This window comes from Scyliorhinus canicula, chromosome 6, assembly GCF_902713615.1.
Source record: "Scyliorhinus canicula chromosome 6, sScyCan1.1, whole genome shotgun sequence".
Classification (NCBI taxonomy): Eukaryota; Metazoa; Chordata; class Chondrichthyes; order Carcharhiniformes; family Scyliorhinidae; genus Scyliorhinus; species Scyliorhinus canicula.
Window position 1 is genome coordinate 13,407,347 of NC_052151.1, and position 21,503 is coordinate 13,428,849.

Sequence of the window (21,503 nt, forward strand, 5' to 3'; positions counted from 1 at the left end):
TCGACGGAAGGCAAGCATCCAGCAGAGGGCAGCAGAGCAGAGCTTCTGATTGGCTGTTCCGGGGAGATTTGCATACGTGCAGTGCGGTCAGCGTAAGTTGAAGGTGTACCTGCACAAGTGACCTGAGGAGTTCGACGGAAGGCAAGCATCCAGCAGAGGGCAGCAGAGCAGAGCTTCTGATTGGCTGTTCCGGGGAGATTTGCATACGTGCAGTGCGGTCAGCGTAAGGTGAAGGTGTACCTGCACAAATGACCTGAGGAGGTCAATGGAAGGCAAGCATCCAGCAGAGGGCAGCAGAGCAGAGCTTCTGATTGGCTGTTCCGGGGAGATTTGCATACGTGCAGTGCGGTCAGCGCAAGTTGAAGGTGTACCTGCACAAGTGACCCGAGGAGTTCGACGGAAGGCAAGCATCCAGCAGAGGGCGGCAGAGCAGAGCTTCTGATTGGCTGTTCTGGGGAGATTTGCATACGTGCAGTGCGGTCAGCGTAAGGTGAAGGTGTACCTGCACAAGTGACCTGAGGAGGTCGACAGAAGGCAAGCATCCAGCAGAGGGCAGCAGAGCAGAGCTTCTGATTGGCTGTTCCGGGGAGATTTGCATACGTGCAGTGCGGTCAGCGTAAGTTGAAGGTGTACCTGCACAAGTGACCTGAGGAGTTCGACGGAAGGCAAGCATCCAGCAGAGGGCAGCAGAGCAGAGCTTCTGATTGGCTGTTCCGGGGAGATTTGCAAACGTGCAGTGCGGTCAGCGTAAGTTGAAGGTGTACCTGCACAAGTGACCTGAGCTGTTCGACAGAAGGTAAGCATCCAGCAGAGGGCAGCAGAGCAGAGCTTCTGATTGGCTGTTCCGGGGAGATTTGCGTACGTGCAGTGCGGTCAGTGTAAGTTGAAGGTGGTTTGTGAAGGGGCTGTTCTCGAGTGACAGCTTTACCCGAAACACTACTTATGTAGTGTCTCCCACCCATCCTCCTCCTCGAACCAAAAAAAAAGTTCTGTCCGTCGGATTGCTAAACTAACAAGTTTTATTTTTTTAGTTTTCAGTAGTTGGGAAGTTAGTTCAGTGGGAATGGAGGCTAGGGCAGTTGAATGTTCCTCCTGCAGAATGTGGGAGGAAAGGGTCACCTCTAGTGTCCCCGCTGATTACATCTGCAGGAAGTGCACCCAACTCCAGCTCCTCGAGAACCGCGTTAGGGACCTGGAGCTGGATGAACTTCGGATCATTCGGGAGGCAGAGGGGGTTATTGAGAGGAGTTATAGGGAGGTAGTCACACCTCAGGTAAAAGAAGGTAGATGGGTTACCGTCAGGGGAGGGAGAGGGAACCGGCAGGCAGTGCAGGGATCCCCTGTGGTCGTTCCTCTCTATAACAAGTATACCGTTTTGGATACTGTTGCGGGGGACGACTTACCAGGGGTAAGCAATGGGGCACAGGTCTCTGGCACAGAGTCTGTCCCTGTTGCTCAGAAGGGAAGGGAGAAGAGGAACAGAGCACTTGTCATTGGGGACTCCATAGTTAGAGGAACAGACAGGAGGTTCTGTGGGAACGAAAGAGACTCACGGTTGGTGTGTTGCCTCCCAGGTGCCAGGGTTCGTGATGTCTCTGACCGTGTTTCTGGGATCCTTGAGGGGGAGCAGCCCCAAGTCGTGGTCCACATAGGTACCAACCACATAGGTACCAACGACATAGGTAGGAAGAGAGATGGGGATTTGAGACAGAAATTCAGGGAGCTAGGGAGGAAGCTGAGAGCTAGAACAAACAGAGTTGCTGTCTCTGGGTTGTTACCCGTGCCACGTGCTAGCGAAGTGAGAAATAAGGAGAGAGAGGAGTTGAACACGTGGCTACAGGGATGGTGCAGGAGGGAGGGTTTTGGTTTCCTGGATAATTGGGGCTCATTCTGGGGTAGGTGGGACCTCTACAAACAGGATGGTCTTCACCTGAACCAGAGGGGTACCGATATCCTGGGGGGGGGGGGGGGGGGGGAGATTTGCTAGTGCTCTTCGGGGGGGGGGGGGGGTTTAAACTAATTCAGCAGGGGATGGGAATCTAAATTGTAGTCCCAGTGTACAGGATGTTGAGAGTAGTGAGGTCAGGGATAGGGTTAAAAGTTCGAAAGAGGGCACCGACAAGCAAGACGCTGGTTTGAAGTGTGTCTACTTCAACGCCAGGAGCATCCGGAATAAGGTGGGTGAGCTTGCAGCATGGGTTGGTACCTGGGATATCGATGTTGTGGCGATTTCGGAGACATGGGTAGAGCAGGGACAGGAATGGTTGTTGCAGGTTCCAGGATTTAGATGTTTCTGTAAGAACAGAGAAGATGGTAAAAGAGGGGGGGGGGGGTGTGGCTTTGTTAATCAAGGAAAGTATTACGGCGGTAGAAAGGACGTTTGAGGACTCGTCTACTGAGGTAGTATGGGCCGAGGTTAGGAACAGTAGAGGAGAGGTCACCCTGTTGGGAGTTGTCTATAGACCTCCGAATAGTTCCAGAGATGTAGAGGAAAGGATTGCAAAGATGATTCTCGACAGGAGCGAGAGTAACAGGGTAGTTGTTATGGGGGACTTTAACTTTCCAAATATTGACTGGAAATACTATAGTTCGAGTACTATAGATGGGTCAGTTTTTGTGCAGTGTGTGCAGGAGGGTTTTCTGACACAGTATGTAGACAGGCCAACAAGGGGCGAGGCCACATTGGATTTGGTCCTGGGTAATGAACCCGGCCAGGTGTTAGATTTAGATGTAGGTGAGCACTTTGGTGACAGTGATCACAACTCGGTTATGTTTACTTTAGCAATGGGCAGGGATAGGTATATACCGCAAGGCAAGAATTATAGCTGGGGGAAAGGCAATTATGATGCTATTCGGCAAGATTTAGGATGTATAGGATGGGGAAGGAAACTGCAGGGGATGGGTACAATCGAAATGTGGAGCTTTTTCAAGGAACAGCTACTGCATGTCCTTGATAAGTATGTACCTGTCAGGCAGGGAGGAAGTTGTCGAGCAAGGGAACCATGGTTTACTAAGGAAGTTGAAGCACTTGTCAAGAGGAAGAAGAAGGCTTATGTTAGGATGAGACATGAAGGCTCAGTTAGGGCACTTGAGAGTTAGCCAGGAAGGACCTAAAGGGAGAGTTAAGAAGAGCGATGAGAGGACACGAAAAGTCGTTGGTGGATAGGATCAAGGAAAACCTTAAGGCTTTCTATAGGTATATCAGGAACAAAAGAATGACTAGAGTAAGGTTAGGGCCAATCAAGGATAGTAGTGGAAAGTTGTGTGTGGAATCAGAGGAGATAGGGGAAGCGTTAAATGGATATTTTTCATCAGTGTTTACACTGGAGAAAGACAATGTTGTCGAGGAGAATACTCAGGTTCAGTCGACCAGGCTAGCTGGAATTGAGGTTCAAAAGGAGGAGTTGTTATCAATTTTGGAAAATGTCAAAATAGATAAGTCCCCTGGGCCAGATGGGATTTATCCTCGGATTCTCTGGGAAGCCAGGGAGGAGATTGCAGAGCCTTTGTCCTTGATCTTTATGTCGTCTTTGTCGACAGGAATAGTGCCGGAAGACTGGAGGATAGCAAATGTTGACCCCTTGTTCAAGAAGGGGAGTAGAGACAACCCTGGTAATTATAGACCTGTGAGCCTTACTTCGGTTGTGGGTAAAATGTTGGGAAAGGTTATAAGAGATAGGGTTTATAATCATCTTGAAAAGAACAAGTTGATTAGCGATAGTCAACACGGTTTTGTGAAGGGTAGGTCATGCCTCACAAACCTCACTGAGTTTTTTGAGAAGGTGACCAAACAGGTGGATGAGGGTAAAGCGGTTGATGGGGTGTATATGGATTTCAGTAAGGCGTTTGATAAGGTTCCCCACGGTAGGCTATTGCAGAAACTACGGAAGTATGGGATTGAAGGTGATTTAGCGGTTTGGATCAGTAATTGGCTAGCTGAAAGAAGACAGAGGGTGGTGGTTGATGGCAAATGTTCATCCTGGAGTTCAGTTACTAGTGGTGTACCGCAAGGATCTGTTTTGGGGCCACTGCTGTTTGTCATTTTTATAAATGACCTGGAAGAGGGTGTAGAAGGATGGGTTAGTAAATTAGTAGATGACACGAAGGTCGGTGGAGCTGTGGATAGTGCTGAAGGATGTTATAGGATACAGAGGGACATAGATAAGCTGCAGAGCTGGGCTGAGAGGTGGCAGATGGAGTTTAATGCGGAAAAGTGTGAGGTGGTTCACTTTGGAAGGAGTAACAGGAATGCAGAGTACTGGGCTAATGGCAAGATTCTTGGTAGTGTAGATGAACAGAGAGATCTCGGCATCCAGGTACATAAATCCCTGAAAGTTGCCACCCAGTTTAGTAGGGCTGTTAAGAAGGTATATGGTGTGCTAGCCTTTATCAGTAGGGGGATTGAGTTTCGGAGCCACAAGGTCATGCTGCAGCTGTACATAACTCTGGTGCGGCCGCTCCTGGAGTACTGCGTGCAGTTCTGGTCACCAAATTATAGGAAGGATGTGGAAGCTTTGGAAAGGGTTCAGAGGAGATTTACTAGGATGTTGCCTGGTATGGAGGGAAGGTCTTACGAGGAAAGGCTCAGGGACTTGAGGTTGTTTTCGTTAGAGAGGAGAAGGCTGAGAGGTGACTTAATAGAGACATATAAGATAGTCAGAGGGTTAGATAGGGTGGACAGTGAGAGTCTTTTTCCTCGGATGGTGATGACCAACACGAGGGGACATAGTTTTAAATTGAGGGGTAGTAGATATAGGACACATGTCAGAGGCAGTTTATTTACTCAGAGAGTAGTAGGGGTGTGGAACGCCCTGCCTGCAACAGTAGTAGACTCGCCAACTTTAAGGGCATTTAAGTGGTCACTGGATAGACATATGGATGAAAATGGAATAGTGTAGGTCAGATAGGCTTCAGATGGTTTCATGGGTCAGCGCAACATCGAGGGCCGAAGGGCCCGTACTGCGCTGTAATGTTCTATGTTCTAAGACCTTGGTGTCCTCGTGCATCAGTCGCTGAAACTAAGCGCGCAGGTACAGCAGGCAGTAAAGAAGGCAAATGGTATGTTGACCTTCATAGCGACAGGATTTGAGTGTAGGAATAGAGATGTTTTACTGCAATTGTATAGGGCATTGGTGAGGCCACGTCGGGAGTATTGTGTGCAGTTTTGGTGTCCTTATCTAAGGAAGGATGTTCTTGCTATGGAGGGGAGAGCAGCAAATGTTTACCGGGCTGTTTCCTAGGATGGCAGGAATATCATTTGCGGAGAGACTAAATTGGTTAGGATTATATTAATGGGAGTTTAGAAGAGTGCGAGGGTAAAAAAGCCCAATATTAAGAAGGCACAGGAGGGTAGCCTGTCGAAGGAAGGTTAGACACGTTGGCAGTGGTAATGGTGCAGGAACTGGAAAAGTTCGGCAAACAAATAAACAGGCAGTTTGAGCGGCAGGGCCTGGACATTAAAGAATCTATTATAACCACAGTTGAGGAGGATTTGGCCCCGATTCGTGAGCAATTGGTGCAAACTTTGAACGTGGTGAAAGTACAAGGCGAGGCACTGAAAGGGGTGGAGGAGGCCCTGTCGCAGCACGAGGACTGGCTTGCCTCGTTGGAGGCTGAGATAGTGATGGTGGCGGATAGCAACAAAGGCCTGAGACTCAAGGTGGACGATCTCAAGAATAGGTCACGTCGGTTAAACCTCAGGTTAAGTGGAGAGCCCAAAGCCAACCCGGTACTTCTCCGAAATGTTTTCACAGCTGTTGGGATGGGATGAATTCTTCGGCTCCCCGGAGTTGGATACAGTATATTGGGCGCTCAGGCAAAAACCGAGACCGAGCGAGCCACCGAGTGTGGCGATAATCTGCTGCCATAGTTATCAAAGGAAGGAAAGGGTCTTGGAGTGGACAAAAAGGATTCGGAACATCGACTGGGAAGGGTAAACGGTGCGAATATTTCAAGATATTGGGATAGAGTTGGCGTAGAAGCGTGCAGCCTTCAACAGGGCGAAAGCAGTATTATATAAGCGTGTGCGGTTTAGGGGGGGGTGTACCTGGTACGACTGTGGGTTATACTGGATTCAAATGATCACTTCTTTGATAAGCCAGAACAAGTAGAAGAATTTCTTCTCAGAGAGAAGAAATTGAGACTGCTGTGAACAGGACTATTTGGGACTCTGTGCTTGAAGGGGGATGGAGTATTTTAATGATACATTTATGTGGGTGTGTTGTCTATCACTTCACTTTTGCTCTGTTGGGGTTTTCTTTTGTCAAGGAAAAGGGGAATGTTATGTGTTCCTTTATTTTTTTTTCCTTGAAGAGAGGTTTAATTGCTCGAGGTGGCACCTGGGCTTGGGCGGGGTGAAAAGGGATATATTGAATCTTGATTGAGAAGATTTGGGAAGGGAGCCCAATGTCAGCAATAGAGAGATAGGTGGCTAGCAAAAGGGAGTGGAAGGAAGAAGCTGTGACCAGTGGGGCCAGGATGAGAGGGCCATAATAGGCCTAGCTGTAGGTTTGTGTGGTGGGGGAGTGGGGGAAGATGTGGCGCCAGGAAGTCTGGGCCAGGAGGGGGAAAGAGGTGAGCTAACAGGGACCAGGGGATTTTCTTTGTCTCACCCGTGGGGTGAGGCTGATGGCCACCTCAGATGGGCCTGGGATCCCCGGGAATTGGGGCAAATAGCTGACTCAAGAGGGATAGGGGGACCCCCAATGAAGTTGATCATCTGGAACGTGCAGGGTTTGGGGGGCCTGTGGAGAGAGCAAAGGTTTTCTCCCCAATAAAGGGTTTGGGTGCTGACGTGATGTTCCTCAAAGAGACTCACCTGCGGGTGCAGGACCAGTTCAGGTTGTGAAAGACCTGTGTGAGCCAGATTTTTCACTCAGCATTCAACAGTAGAGCGCGGGGGGGGGGGGGGGGGGGGGGGGGGGGGGGTTGCGATCCTGGTTAGCTTTGACAAAGTCACCCAGACGCGAAACGTTAGCTTCCTTCCCTCTCCACAGATGCTGTCAGACCTGCTGGGATTGTCTCGTATTTTCTGTCTTTGTGTTAACATGAAACATTAACTCTGTTTCTCTCTCCACAGATGCTGCCAGGCCTGAGTATTTCCAGCATTTTCAGTTTTTGTTCTATGTGAACGTCAGGAGATGCCAGACTGGTGAGGGAAAGCAGTCTTCACTGCTATCTCATGGCGCCGAGGTCCCAGGTTCGATCCCGGCTCTGGGTCACTGTCCGTGTGGAGTTTGCACATTTTCCCTGTGTTTGCATGGGTTTCACCCCCATAACCCAAAGATGTGCAGGGTAGGTGGATCGGCCACACTAAATTGCCCCTTAATTGGAAAAAAATTAATTGGGCCCTCGAAATTTATTTTAAAAAAGTGAAAGCAGTCTTGAATTCCTGAATAGTATCAATGAACTAGTTGGGTTTCAGGCTGCATATGCCCATATATCAGAACAGGCTATATCAGACTGGATAAATCACACCAATGTAGTAAATATCGACATGAACATCAAGACCTTTTTAACACCCACACCATTTTTCAGTGAAATCCACTCATTAAGTAGAATTATATTAGACTGGGCTACTTTGATGCTGAGCATTATAATTAAAAAGCAAGCTTCTATGTTGTTGGCTATATAAATTAACGCAAGGACCAAAAGTGAATTTGGATAAAAGGGTGGTGATCAAATCAAATAAGGAAGAAGCATACTGATTGGTCAAGAAAAATAATAGGTCAGAGGATTGGGAGCAGTTTAGAATTCATCAAAGAGGGACGAAGGGATTGATTAAGGAGAAAGTACAGTTTGAAAGGAAGCTTGCAAGGAACATAAAGACTGACACTAATAGTTTCTACAGATATGTGAAGAGAAAGAGATTGGTAAAGAGAAATGTAGGCCCCCTACAGACAGAAACAGGGGAATGCATAATAAGGGACAAAGAAATGGCTGAGCAATTAAATACATACTTTGGTTCTGTCTTCACAAATGAGGACACAAATCAGATCTGAGAAATGTTGGAGAATGAAAGGTTTAGTGAGAGGGAGGAACTAAGGGAGATCAACATTAGTAGAGAAATGGTGCTGGGAAAACTGATGGGATTGGAGGCGGATAAATCCCCAGGGCTGAGAATCTGCATCCCAGAGTGCTTAAGGAGGTGGCTCTGGAGATAGCGGATGCATTGGTGTCATCTTCCGGGATTCTACAGACTCTGGAACTGTCCCTGCAGATTGGAGGGTAGCTCACGTCACTCCGATATTCAAAAAGGAAGGTAGAGGGAAAGCAGGGAATTATAGACCAGTAAGCCTAATATCGGTAGTGGGAAAAATGCTTGAATCCATTATCAAGGACTTTATAGCGGAACATTTAGAAAGCAGTGGCAGGATCAGTCAGAGTCAGCATGGATTTATGAAGGGAAAATCATGCTTGACAAATCTGTTGGAATTCTTTGAAGAGGTAACCAGTACAGTTGACAAGGGTGAGCCAGTCGATGTGGTATATTTGGACTTTCAGAAGGCGTTTGACAAAGTCCCACATAAGAGATTATTGTGCAAAATTAAAGCGCATGGGATTGGGGGAAATGTATTGAGGTGGATAGAAAACTGGTTGGCAGAGAGGAAACAAAGAGTAGGGATTAATGGGTCCTTTTCAAATTGGCAGGCAGTAACCAGTGGGGTACCAGAGGGATTGGTGCTGGGACCCCAGCTATTCACAATATATATTAATGATTTGGATGAGGGAACAAAATGTAACATCTCAAAGTTTGCAGATAATACCAAGTTAGGTGGGAGGGTGAATTGTGACGAGGATGCAGGGATCCTACAGCAAGATCTGGACAGGTTGGGCGAGTGGGCAAACCAATGGCAAATGCAGTATAATTTGGATAAGTGTGAGGTTATTCATTTTGGAAGCACCTTTTATAAGGTGTTATTACTACCTGAATGGTTGCAAATTGGGAGAGGGGGTGTCCTTGTGCACCATTTGCTGAAGGTAAGCATGCAGGTGCAGCAGGCCGTAAAGAAGGCTCATGGTATGTTGGTCTTCATTGCAAGAGGTTTCGAGTATAGAAACAGGGATGTGTTGCTGCAATTATACAGGGCCTTGGTGAGGCCACACTTGGGAGTATTGTGTGCAGTTTTGGTCTCCTTCTCTGAGGATGTTCTTGCTCTCGCGGGAGTGCAGCGAAGGTTTACCAGACTGATTCCAGGGATGGCGGGACTGTCATATGAGGAGGGATTGACTAGATTGGGATTGTTCTCGCTGGAGTTCAGAAGAATGAGGGGGGAGCTCAAGAGAGATTCATAAAATTCTAACAGGACTAGACAGGGTAGATGCAGGGAAGATGTTACCAATGATAGGTGTGTCCAGAACCAGGGGTAACAGCCTGAGGATTCAAGGTAAACCATTTTGGACAGAGATAAGGAGACACTTCTTCACACAGAGTGGTGAGCCCGTGGAATTCATTGCCACACGAAGTAGTTGATGCTAAAACTTTGAATATATTCAAGAGGCAGCTGGATATAGCACTTGGGGAGAATGGGATCAAAGGCTATGGGGGAAAGCAGGATTAGGCTATTGAGTTGGATGATCAGCCATGATCGTGATGAATGGCCAAAAGGCCTCCTCCTGTTCCTATCTTCTATGTATCTATGTAAATCATTAATTGTCAGGGATATGCCACAGAAAATTACTTTAGAGTAATAAATACAAGTGTTTTGGTAATCATTGCAATAAGAACACATTTGTTCACTGCAAAATTGAAACAAACATTCCAAAAATATTTGACTTGTCAGATTCCTTTTGCATTAAGCGTAAGTCTTTAACAAACTAAAAATCAAACTGATGTGCAGGCAGGCAAGTAATAGTTAGAGCTCCATCAATGTTTTGATTAGTAAGCACCCTGCCGAATAGCTTACCACAATGAATCACATTAAATTCAAATTATATATGCAATTTTAATGAAATATTTTAACGAATTATTTCCTAGACCGTAAACTATTATCAGTTTTGGAATGTTTCTGATGCTATGATTATGCATTTTTGTACATATTTTTAAATAGTTGCAGTAAAAATAATTTCTATATAAATGAGAATTTAACATATTTCACCCAAATCCCTCCCCACCTCGGTAATTATTTGGGATCTCTGCGCTCCTCCAATTCAGGCCTCCTGGGCACCTCGATTTGCATTGTGCCAACACTGGCATCTATCAATGCCTTCAGCAGCCTTGACCCTAAGGTCCGTAACTCCCTCGCTAAACCTTTCCACCTCTCTCCTCGTATAAACAAAGAGAAAGAACAAAGAAAATGACAGCACGGGAACAGGCCCTTCGGCCCTCCCAGCCTGCGCATATCCAGATCCTTTATCTAAACCTGTCTCCTATTTTCCAAGGTCTACTTCCCTCTGTTCCCGCCCATTCATATACCTGTCTAAACCGATCCTTAAATCCTACTTCTGACCAAGCTTTTGGTTACCTGCTCCAAATATCGCTTGGTGTCAAAAAGTGACTATAAAATGTGAGTTGTTTAATAAGGTGATTTATTCCCCAATAGCAAGACAGGTTTTAAGGGAGGAAGATTCACTGGCTTCTCTGTAATATTGACTCTCTTGTGGCACGGTGACACAGTGGTTGCTCCACAGCGCCAGGGTCCCGGGTTCAATTCCTGCTTGGGTCAGTGTGTGTGTGGAGTCTGCACGTTCTCCCCGTGTCTGCGTGGGTTTCCTCTGAGCACTCTAGTTTCCTCCCACAAATCCTGAAAGACGTGCTTGTTCGGTGAATTGGACATTCTGAATTCTCCCTCAGTGGTCACGAACAGGCACTGGAGTGTGGTGACTAGGGGATTTTCACAGTAACTTCATTGCTGTATTAATGTAAGCCTACTTGTAACAATAATAAAAATTATGTGCAAGATTACTGCGTACCAGTTTAGATCTTCAGACCAGCAACTTTTTCTGAGATTTCTTGAATGCAGGTGAGTGAGAAATTACATCATCGTTATATTTAAAATATTATAGACAAAAATGATCATTCAGATCAAATTAAACCATGGCAATACGAAGTGGGAGCCTTGTGAAAAGCAAGATGAAGACCATTTTCCACACACATTCATAATAATCTTTATTGTCACAAGTAGGCTTACATTAACACTGCAATGAAGTTACTGTGAAAAGGCCACTGTTCGGGTTACAGAGGGAGAATTCAGAATGTCCAATTCACCTAACGGCCCTGTTTCGGGACGTGCGGGAGGAAACTGGAGCACCCGGAGGGAATCCACGCAGACACGGGGAGAATGTGTCGACTCCGCACAGAAAGTGACCCAAGCCAGGAATCGAACCCGGGACCCTGGCAGTGAAGCCATAGTGCTAACCACTGTGCAACCGTTGCCACCCAAGAATGTGAAGTGGACTTCTGGATAGAGCACAGAATAAGAATTGGTTGGATAACATAACGGGAAGGTAAACTTTGCTCGTTCTTTCAAGAATGACGAGTGAAATCGCCTCCCTCACTCACCCTCATCCAAGCTGGGATCTTGTGTTTCAAAAGGAGGGAATTTGGGTCAGTGTTTGCTGCAGAATTAGAACAGGGCTTTGTAAGCAGACCAAGGCAGGCCAGCAGCGTGGGTTCAATTCCCGTACCAGCCTCCTCGGACAGGCGCCGGAATGTGGCGACTAGGGGCTTTTCACAGTAACTTCATTGAAGCCTACTCGTGACAATAAGCGATTTTCATTTCAAGAGCACCCTATTTAAGCAACTGAAATGCTGTTGCATGAAAGTAATTAGAAACCAAGCATGCGATTTATTTTTAAATCGGGAAGCATCAATCCATCGGAATGCAAAATAAATACAACCCCGAAAGGAAAGGGCAGCCTCTGGAAGCGGCGGGGCCGGGACTTGAACCGCCGCCTGGGGAGCGGTCAGTGCCCTGCCCGGAGCAAACCCCCAGCTGTCAGTGTGATCACTCGGCGGGTTTGTCCATTTGTCCCGGGGCCTTCCCCGGATATTAATGATTTATTATTCAGCCGCTCACCCCGGGGGGGGCTGGCGGACTGGCCCCGGGGAGCTGGCCTGGCCCCGGGTCACCTCAGTTTCACACCGTCTGCCTGAGAAAACAAACCGAGAGACGGTTAGTGACGGACTTTAGTTGGAATAAATGTCCTCACGTGGGAGCTGCTGCCGCTGCTCACTGACTCTCTCCCTCCGCTGGCTCGCGCTCTCTGCGCGCGGCGGCCGGGTACGGGGAGGGGAGGGGGGCGGGGCTGCGGAGGAGGGGGCAGCTCCTCCCCCTCCCTCCGATTGGTTCGCTGTGCCGTCACTCACTCTGGAGCCAAGTCATCAGGTTCGGTTTTGAGAAATCAAGATCAGTTGAGCCGCGCGTTAGTTCGCCACCGGCATTGGTCAACCGGAGTGAGTACCCCGCCGTCGAACCCGCTTATCATTGGTGGGCGTGACCGTCAGTCAAACATGGGGGGCGGGCTAATTAGCTCATTCGAGGGAGTTGATTCAGGGGCTGGGCCCGCCCCCAGAGGGGCGTTGTCAGCTGCGCCGTAGACCAATCATAAGGAGACAGTGACCCGAAGCCCTCTGCCAGTGGTCAATCGGACTGTCAATCAGAGTCGAGCGGCCGCCTCCTTTCAGCCAGTGGCCAACACGGCTGTTAATCAGAGTCGAGCGGCCGCCTCCCCTCAGCCAGTGGCCAACACGGCTGTCAATCAGGAGCGAGCGGCCGCCTCCCCTCATCCAGTGGCCAACACGGCTGTCAATCAGGAGCGAGCGGCCGCCTCCCCTCAGCCAGTGGCCAACACGGCTGTCAATCAGGAGCGAGCGGCCGCCTCCCTTCATTCAGTGGCCAACACGGCTGTCAATCAGGAGCGAGCGGCCGCCTCCCCTCAGCCAGTGGCCAACACGGCTGTCAATCAGGGGCGAGCGGCCGCCTCCCCTCAGCCAGTGGCCAACACGGCTGTCAATCAGGAGCGAGCGGCCGCCTCCCCTCAGCCAGTGGCCAACACGGCTGTCAATCAGGGGCGAGCGGCCGCCTCCCCTCAGCCAGTGGCCAACACGGCTGTCAATCAGGGGCGAGCGGCCGCCTCCCCTCAGCCAGTGGCCAACACGGCTGTCAATCAGGGGCGAGCGCCCGCCTCCCCTTCAGCCCGCTTGGTTGAGGGCGAAACGTCAACGGGGAGGTCGCTGTCGTCAGCGGCGTCGTGTTGGTCGCCGTTGTCCTGCCCGCTGGTGGTGGCTGGCGTGTACCGGGGGAAGTGCGCCTGAAGCCCGACGCCAGGCTGCTGGTGTTTGCTGAGTGAAAGGAACAGCAATACAACACTGAGTCACAGATAAGAAGAAGAAAGGGAGACTTGGAGAAAGTGTGTGTGTGTGAGAGGCTAGAGTCTGATCCACCATTCCCTCCTCAGGTATGTCTGTCTCTCAGAAACACGCCGACTTCTTGTCGCTGGGCAAGAACTTTTCCACATGCCGCAGGGAAAGAGACTTTCAAAGTTCTGTGGGGCTGAGTGGGGTGTGTGTGTTTTGCAGACACACAGTTTGTACAGATTTCTAAGCAGGCCTTCAATAAAGGAGTTAAGATTGAGTTTATTTTGTAGTAAACCCCTGCCCCATAAACTCTCGCCCATCCAACCGTGTGTGTGTCTTCACTTCAGGATTAATGGGAACCTTAATGGCCTGTTCCATGGGTCAAGTTTATTAACAGTTCTTTTGTGCATTTGTGTAATACTTTTACAAATTTGAAGGAAAGCACAGGGGGAATCCACCCCAAGAGTTAGAACCCCAGTTTAACTGGACCAACTCTGCAAATATGCCTTAGAAATAACTCCCCTTCTGTAAGTCAAGAAGACTTGGAGTAAAATCTTAAGGTCTGCACTGTACGAAATGTAAATATAATTTTTAATCCCTGCTCAACGATTCATAGCACACTGATTTTTAAAGTTGTATTTCGCTGCATCCAAGGTGTTACTTTTAAGAATGTCAAGAAGCAGATAGATGTCTGCCTGAATGGATTGCATTTTTGTGATTATGAAGTGATGTAAATATAATTTGATTACTGGTGCTAAGAAAAGGGTCACCTCGCCGGATTACGTTGATTTTGTTTGTCTACCATAGTAATGTAGTCTTGTTTAGGATAGGAGAAAGCATTTGGTCTATCCAGGATTTACATTTCCACCGTGAGCCATTCTGTCGTGCTTCCCAGTCAGTTTTGTCAATAGGGCAGGGGTTCAGACTACTTAAAATCATTAAGTGCAGGATCCTTATAGCTGGTATAGTGAGGATCAGCTTATCCATCTTTTTAAATAGGGATCAAAGTCATGTTTCAGAGATGAGAGGCCAGCCTTTAACTCACTGTACTACTGACATGTTCCTTCAAGATGAGATTTAAAGAGAAGACGCATTCTTGGATTTTTGTATTGCATTTTATTTGCAGTGCATGTTTTACATGTCTTCCAATAAACCAAGCATCAAAAATGTTTGTGGCAATTTTGATTTTTGACATGATCTTTAATTTATCACTGCAGTTAGTTAGTTTCGGACTTAACTTTTCATTCACCCTGTGGCAGGAAGCAGCCAGGAAACACTTTCAAGTACCCAGGAAAAAAATGGAAGTCTAAGAAAATTTCTATTATTAGAACTTCTGTCTGTAGAAGTCTCTGTAGGTTGATAGTTAAATTATACGATTTGAATAGAAAACGTGTGTTTAAGTTCCTAAGATTTGGTATGTGACAAACAACCAGCTCTCATTTGAAACTATTTTAAGAAAAAAGTAGTTTGAAAGCAAATTATAGGAACAGGCTTGCTTATCCTGCATGACAAATAACGTTGTGATTTTTTTTGCGGGGAACAAAAATGGGAGAGTGAATATTTTTACTCCTCTGTTTTGGTAACAGTGACAGTTTGGGGTCTAAAGAGACCCGGGCTGAATTTTTTAAAGTAATTCAGTGGGTCGGAAATATTATCTTACTATTTATTTACTTAGAGTAAACAAGTTGAGAGTGTGGGAAGTTCCACCCCAAGTGCTTTATTATTGTTTGGCCAGGCTGTCTGGAGCCAGGCAGAGAGAATTCATAATGATGCACATGACTGCAGTAGGAGCTCTGTACTTCCCTACAGTGAACATTGCCAGATCAGGGAATCCTTTGACAAAACTAAAATTTGTCTATCTTTAATCTTGTTAAAATATGAATGGCTATTGCATTCTTCAGGAGTGTTTCGTGATCTTTCCTAACAATTTATTTTCTAGAGTTTAACAACTTTATATCCCATGAATTTAAAGGAAACCCTTTATGCACCAACAACATTTTAGAAAACATTCTACGTTTCAATTAAAGCAAGTGAAATTTGACTGCAGGATACACAAGCATAATTCTGAATTCTCCCTTTGTGTACCCGAACAGGCGCCAGAATGTGGCGACTAGGGGATTTTCATAGGAACTTCATTGCAGTGTTTATGTAAGCTTACTTGTGACAATAAAATACTATTTATTTAATTAATAAATTTCAACATTTGAATTCCAATTATTTGCCATTCATGATCTAAAAAAACTAACATTTTATCTGAGTTTTAAGTTGCCTCATCTAACCTCTCTCTCTCTCTCTCTCTCTCTCTGGTTCTGCACCCACGTTCTCTAAGTTTATCAATGAAATGTCTTGGTACATTACATAGAGTGACATAGAATTTTCGACACAGAAATGAGCCATTTTGTCCAATTGCTCGGTGATAGTGTTTAGATTTAACAAGAGCCTCCTCCCATCCTTCATCTCACTCTATCAGCCTATCGTCCTGTTCCTTTCTCCTTTTGTATTTATCTAGATTCCTCTTAAAGGTATCTATGGTGTCCACCTCAATCACTCTATATGGTAGCAGATTCCAACCTCTCACTTCTTTCTGGGTAGAGAATTTTGATTGTTGAAGGTTTTGCTGATCACGTTAGGTGAAGAAGGGCAGAAGTAGCATAAACACAGGCTCAAACCTGTTGTGCCGAATTGCCTGTTTCATTGATGTATGTTCTATGTAATCTTTGTACATAAAGGCACCATATAAATGGATGTTAATGCAGTGTACTTCCCAGTTATACTAAATTACGCATCCCAATCTTCTTTCACCTCTTTGGTTTACCTGGCCTTTGGAGACATGGTTAAGTGTTAAAACTGGAAAACTAATGAAGGAAAGAGTGAAATTTGCACTGTGTTTTCACACGTGCCTGGTTTCTAAAGCATGACGTAACTGAATATTCAATGAGTATTAAAACAGAGTGCACTGTAAATTGTTTTTCTCAAGTTCATACAAAACCTAAGCAGGGTCTGATGTTTGTGGTGAACAGAGTTTTTGATCGGCTATTTTCTTTCCACCCCAGCCAATTCCCAACCTGACCACAAAGCAAAAGGGATAGTTAGTAAGCTAATGTTAGCTGTGAACTGTAAGCTATCTGGTTTAGATACATACTTGGTAGCTGTGGTTTTAAATGTAAGCAAAAAACATTCCAATTGATCGCTACATTGTGGTCTGCTTGTTCTATTAAGATGCCCATTAGAACTCCCAGGTACAGTCCAACTGTGCTGTAAATAATAGCTCAGGTTGTGGAGATGCTTTGCTGCTTTGTTCCCACAGAAGCAAAGAAAGAACACTTTGTTGGTGAGGTAGCAAAAACGCTCCTGATATGGTAAACATAGTCCTAATGAGAGATATAGTGATATCTATATAGTGATAATATAGAGATATAGATAATGGGCAGCACGGTAGCATTGTGGATAGCACAATCACTTCACAGCTCCAGGGTCCCAGGTTCAATTCCGGCTTGGGTCACTGTCTGTGCGGAGTCTGCACATCCTCCCCGTGTGTGCGTGGGTTTCCTCCGGGTGCTCCGGTTTCCTCCCACAGTCCAAAGATGTGCGGGTTAGGTGGATTGGCCATGATAAATTGCCTTTAGTGTCCAAAAATTGCCCTTTAGTGTTGGGTGGGGTTACTGAGTTATGGGGATAGGGTGGAGGTGTTGACCTTGGGTAGGGTGCTCTTTCCAAGAGCCGGTGCAGACTCGATGGGTCGAATGGCCTCTTTCTGCACTGTAAATTCTATGTAAATATAGGAAAACAACGCTGTATGTCAGGTCCAGTCACTGTTCACAGGGACCAATAATGCTGTCCTTGTCTGTCATTGTGGAAACGTCATTGCTCCCTGTGTTGAGCGAGCTCAGTCACCATAAAGCGAGCTCAGTCACCATATGTTTATACTTGGCCTGCAATACGAATGGCTGTCATAGTGCCGACATCATTGCCACCTGTGTTCTCACATGGCCTGAACCTGCAGGCAGGGAGAAGGGACAACTGAAAGTGAACCTGTCTCTCATAAACCCAACAAATGGTGACTAAACTTTGAATTCACTTTTAAAATTTCAACTTGCTTCTATTTTGCAAAGTAACGGCTTGAACTTGTAAGACAAGATGTGAACATAAGGTTACTATATCAAATGTTGCATTCTCTTACTTTGTACATCTGCGCCCATTAGAAAGTGAAACTAAATTGTTGGCTGGCTTAAAAGCCTTGGCCACCTTGAATTCCTCTCCTTTTCCTAAGCCTGTTATGTTCCAGCCTTCATTCACGTTTGTTTGATCCACCTGCAGTGTCCTAGTCTCTCTCCCTCCTCACTCAGCTTGTAATTAACTGAGCTTAGTCCAATACTACCACCTACCCTCTGTGGGGCAACTTTAGTTTGGGTTCACTTATCCCAGCCCAAGTTCAGTTGAGACAGGTCCAAAGATTGGTGTCTGTTCCTGCTCTGTGTGGTTACGTTGAATATACTTCAAGGCTGTACCCATAGTCTCCTTCTTTTCCTTTTTTACATTTTCCCTTGGTAAGTCATTCATAGCCATAAGGTTAGGTTTTACAAGTATGCTGATAATGAACTGAGCCTTTTCTGCCTGGTACCTGGCTCATCAACCACCGCTGTGATATCTAATTATCAAAATTGAAGCCTTTTTTTATTTCCTCAAGGGCCATGAGCATTGCTGACAAGGCCAATATTTATTGTCCAACCCCAATTGCATCTGAAGTGGGTGGTAAGTTGCCTTTTTGAACCACCACATGTGGTGTAGGTACACTCATTGAACAGCGAGGGAAGGAGTTCCAGGGCTTTGACCAAGTGACAGTGAAGGAATGGTGATATCGTCAGGATAATGTGTAGTTTGGAAGGGAACTTGCAGATATTGGATTGGATTATTGTAACGTATACCGGGGTACAGTGAAAAGTATTATTCTGCATACAGTTCAGGCAGATCATTCCATACATGAAAAGAAAATACATACATGCATAGAACATACAGTGCTGAAGAAGGCCATTCGGCCCATCAAGTCTGCACTGGCCCACTTAAACCCTCACTTCCACCCTATCACCATAACCCAATAACCCCTCCTGACCTTTTTGGACACTAAGGGCAATTTAGCATGCCCTCATCGGGCAAACAGAAAATATACAATGTGAGTACATAATCACAGGCATCGGGTGAAGCATACAGTGGAGAAGATATGTGAAGAGATCAGATCAGTGCATAAGAGGGTCGTTTAGGAGTCTGGTGACAGTGGGGAAGAAGCTGTTTTTGAGTCTGTTCGTGCGTGTTCTCAGACTTGTGTATCTCCTGCCCGATGGAAGAAGTTGGAAGAGTGAATAAGCCGGGTGGGAGGGGTCTTTGATTATGCTGCCCGCTTTCCCCAGGCAGCGGGAGGTATAGATGGAGTCAATGGATGGGAGGCAGGTTTGTGTGATGGACTGGGCGGTATTCACGACTTTCTGTAGTTTTTCACGGTCTTGGACTGAGCAGTTGCCATACCAGGCTGTGATGCAGCCGGATAGGATGCTTTCTATAGTGCACCTGGAAAAGTTGATAAGAGTCAATGTGAATGTGCCAAATTTCCTTAGCTTCTTGAGAAAGTATAGGCACTGTTGTGCTTTCTTGGTCATAGTGTCGACATGTGTGGACCAGGACAGATTGCTGGTGATGTACACACCCAGGAATTTGAAGCTGTCAACCATCTCCACCTCGGCCCGTTGATGCAGACAGGAGAGTGTATGATAGTTCACTTCCTGAAGTCAATGACTAGCTCTTTAGTTTTTGTCGTTACACCACTCCACTAGGTTCGCTATTTCCCTCCTGTATTCAGACTCATTGTTGTTCGAGATCCGGCCCACTACGGTCATGTCGTCAGCCAACTTATTGATGGAGTAGGAGCCAAATTGTGCCATGCAGTCTTGTGTGTATAGGGACTAAGTACTCAGCCTTGCGGGGCCCTGGTATTGAGGACTATCGTGGAGGAGATGCTGTTGTTTATCCTTACTGATGGTGGTCAAGGGTCAGAGAGTCGAGAATTCAGTTGCAGAGGGAGGAGCCAGGTCCTAGATTTTGGAGCTTTGATATGAGCTTGGCTGGGATTATGGTGTTCAAGGCGGAGCTGTAGTCAATAAATAGGAGGCTGATGTAGGAGTCTTTGTTGTCGTGATGCTCCAGGGCTGAGTGTGGGGCCATGGAGATGGCGTCTGCTGTGGACCGCTTGTGGCGGTATACGAATTACAGTGGATGTAGGCATCCTGGGAGTATGGAATTGATATGCCTCATGACCAACCTCCCAAAGCACTTAATTGCGATCGATGTCAAGGCCACCGGATGATAGTTGCAGAGGCACGTTGCCTGGTTCTTCTTTGGCACCGGTATGATGGTATTCTTCATGGTGTTCCCATGCTTCGGTGTCGGAGCAGATGCTAATACTGCTGAACACTGTGAAATCATCAGTAAACATCCCCACTTCTGACCTTCTGTTGCAACAAAAGTCAATGATGACAGAGAATAAATCAGAAGATAATACGGGCATGTTTTTAAAAAAAAAAAGAGCAATACCTTCACCATGGGTAACTTTAATCTTCATGTGGATTGGGAAAGATCCCTTAGGAAACAGTGACCACAACATCGAATAGAATCATAAGATGTACAGTGCAGAAGGCGGCCATTCGGCCCATCGAGTCTGCACTGGCTCTTGGAAAGAGCACCCAAGCCCACACCTCCACCCTATCCCCACAACCCCTCCTAACCTTTCTGGACACTAAGGGCAATTTATCATGGCCAATCCACCAAACCTGCACATCTTTGCACTGTGGGAGGAAACCGGGGCACACGGAGGAAACCCACGCAGACATGGGGAGACTGTGCAGACTCAATGACCCAAGCCGGGAATCGAACCTGGGACCCTGGAGCTGTGAAGCAACTGTGCTAACCACTGTGCTATTGTGCTGCCCTTTAATTTGAGAGTGCAGCAAGTGTAGCATTCAATTTGAGAGTGCGAAACTTGGGTCAGAATCAATTATGCTGCATTTAAATAAGGGTAATTATAAAGAAATGAGGGCAGAGTTGGCTGGAGTGGACTGGGAAAAGTGTTCAGCAGGAAAGACGGTTGATCTGCAATGGCAGACGTTTATGAAAATAGTTCATGACTCTCAACAATGATAGATCCCAGTGTGGAAGAAGGATTTTAGGAAGTCAAGTTAGGGTCCACAGTGCAGGTTAGGTAGAGGTGTGGTGTGTTGACCTTCGGTAGGGTGCTCTTTACAAGAGCCGGTGCAGACTTGATGGGCCGAATGGCCTCCTTCTGCACTGTAAATTCTGTGATAATCTGTGAATCAATCAACCATCGTTAACCAAGGAAGTTAATGATACTGTTAAACCAAAAGAACAAAAAGCACCCGATGTGGCAAAGATTAGTGGTAAGCCAGAGGAATGGGAAAGTTTTAAAAACCAACAAAGGTGACCAAAAAATAACAGAGGGAGGAGATAAAATACGAGGGTAAACTAGCAAGTGATATGAAAATGGACAGCAAGAATGTTTTAAAATATATAAAAAGGAAGAGAGAGGCCAAACAGAACTTGGGTCTCTTGGAGAATGAGACTGGGGAAATAACGGGGAACCCAGAAATGGCAAAGGAGTTAAACAAATGCTTTGCATCAGTCTTCAAGGTGGAAGACACAAATAACATTCCAAAAATACTATAATCAAGGAGTGGGTGGGGGAAGGAAATCAATGCCATAACTATGACTAGAGGAAAAAGTACTAGGGAAACTAATGGAGCTAAATGCCAATCAATCCTCTGAACCTGATGGATTGTATCCCAGATATTAAAGGGAGTAACTGCAGAGATAGTGGATGCACTGGTCGTAACCTTCCAAAAATCCCTACATTTTGGGAAAAGTCTCAGAGGATTGGAAAACTGCCAGTGTAACACCCAAAAAAGGGAGGGGGGCAAAGAGAGGTAACTATAGACCAGTTAGCTTAACTTGAGTCATTGGGAAAATGGTAGAGTTAATTATAAAGAAAGTACATGCAGAGCATTTTGAAATGCATAATATAATCCAGCAAAGTCAGCATGGCTTCATGAAGGGGAGATCATGCCTAACAAATCCATTAGAATTCTTTGTGGTGGTAACAAGCAGGATGGATTAAAGGGGAACCTGCAAATGTAATATACTTGAT

General features: G+C 46.3%; 2 protein-coding genes across 4 annotated transcripts in view; one reads left to right on the forward strand and one right to left on the reverse strand.

The window, feature by feature from the left end:
• Window positions 1-12,223, reverse strand: part of LOC119966995 (probable tubulin polyglutamylase ttll-15) — a 163,156-nt gene extending 150,933 nt beyond the window's left edge. Inside the window, exon 1 of the mRNA XM_038798973.1 lies at window positions 12,151-12,223. The gene's annotated coding sequence lies outside the window, so the exon portion shown is untranslated. The remainder of the gene's footprint in view (window positions 1-12,150) is intronic.
• A 913-nt stretch (window positions 12,224-13,136) lies between these two features.
• disp1 (dispatched homolog 1 (Drosophila)) overlaps window positions 13,137-21,503 on the forward strand; it is a 480,584-nt gene continuing 472,217 nt past the window's right edge. For all 3 annotated transcript variants that reach the window (XM_038798975.1, XM_038798974.1, XM_038798977.1), the window contains exon 1: window positions 13,137-13,398. The gene's annotated coding sequence lies outside the window, so the exon portion shown is untranslated. The remainder of the gene's footprint in view (window positions 13,399-21,503) is intronic.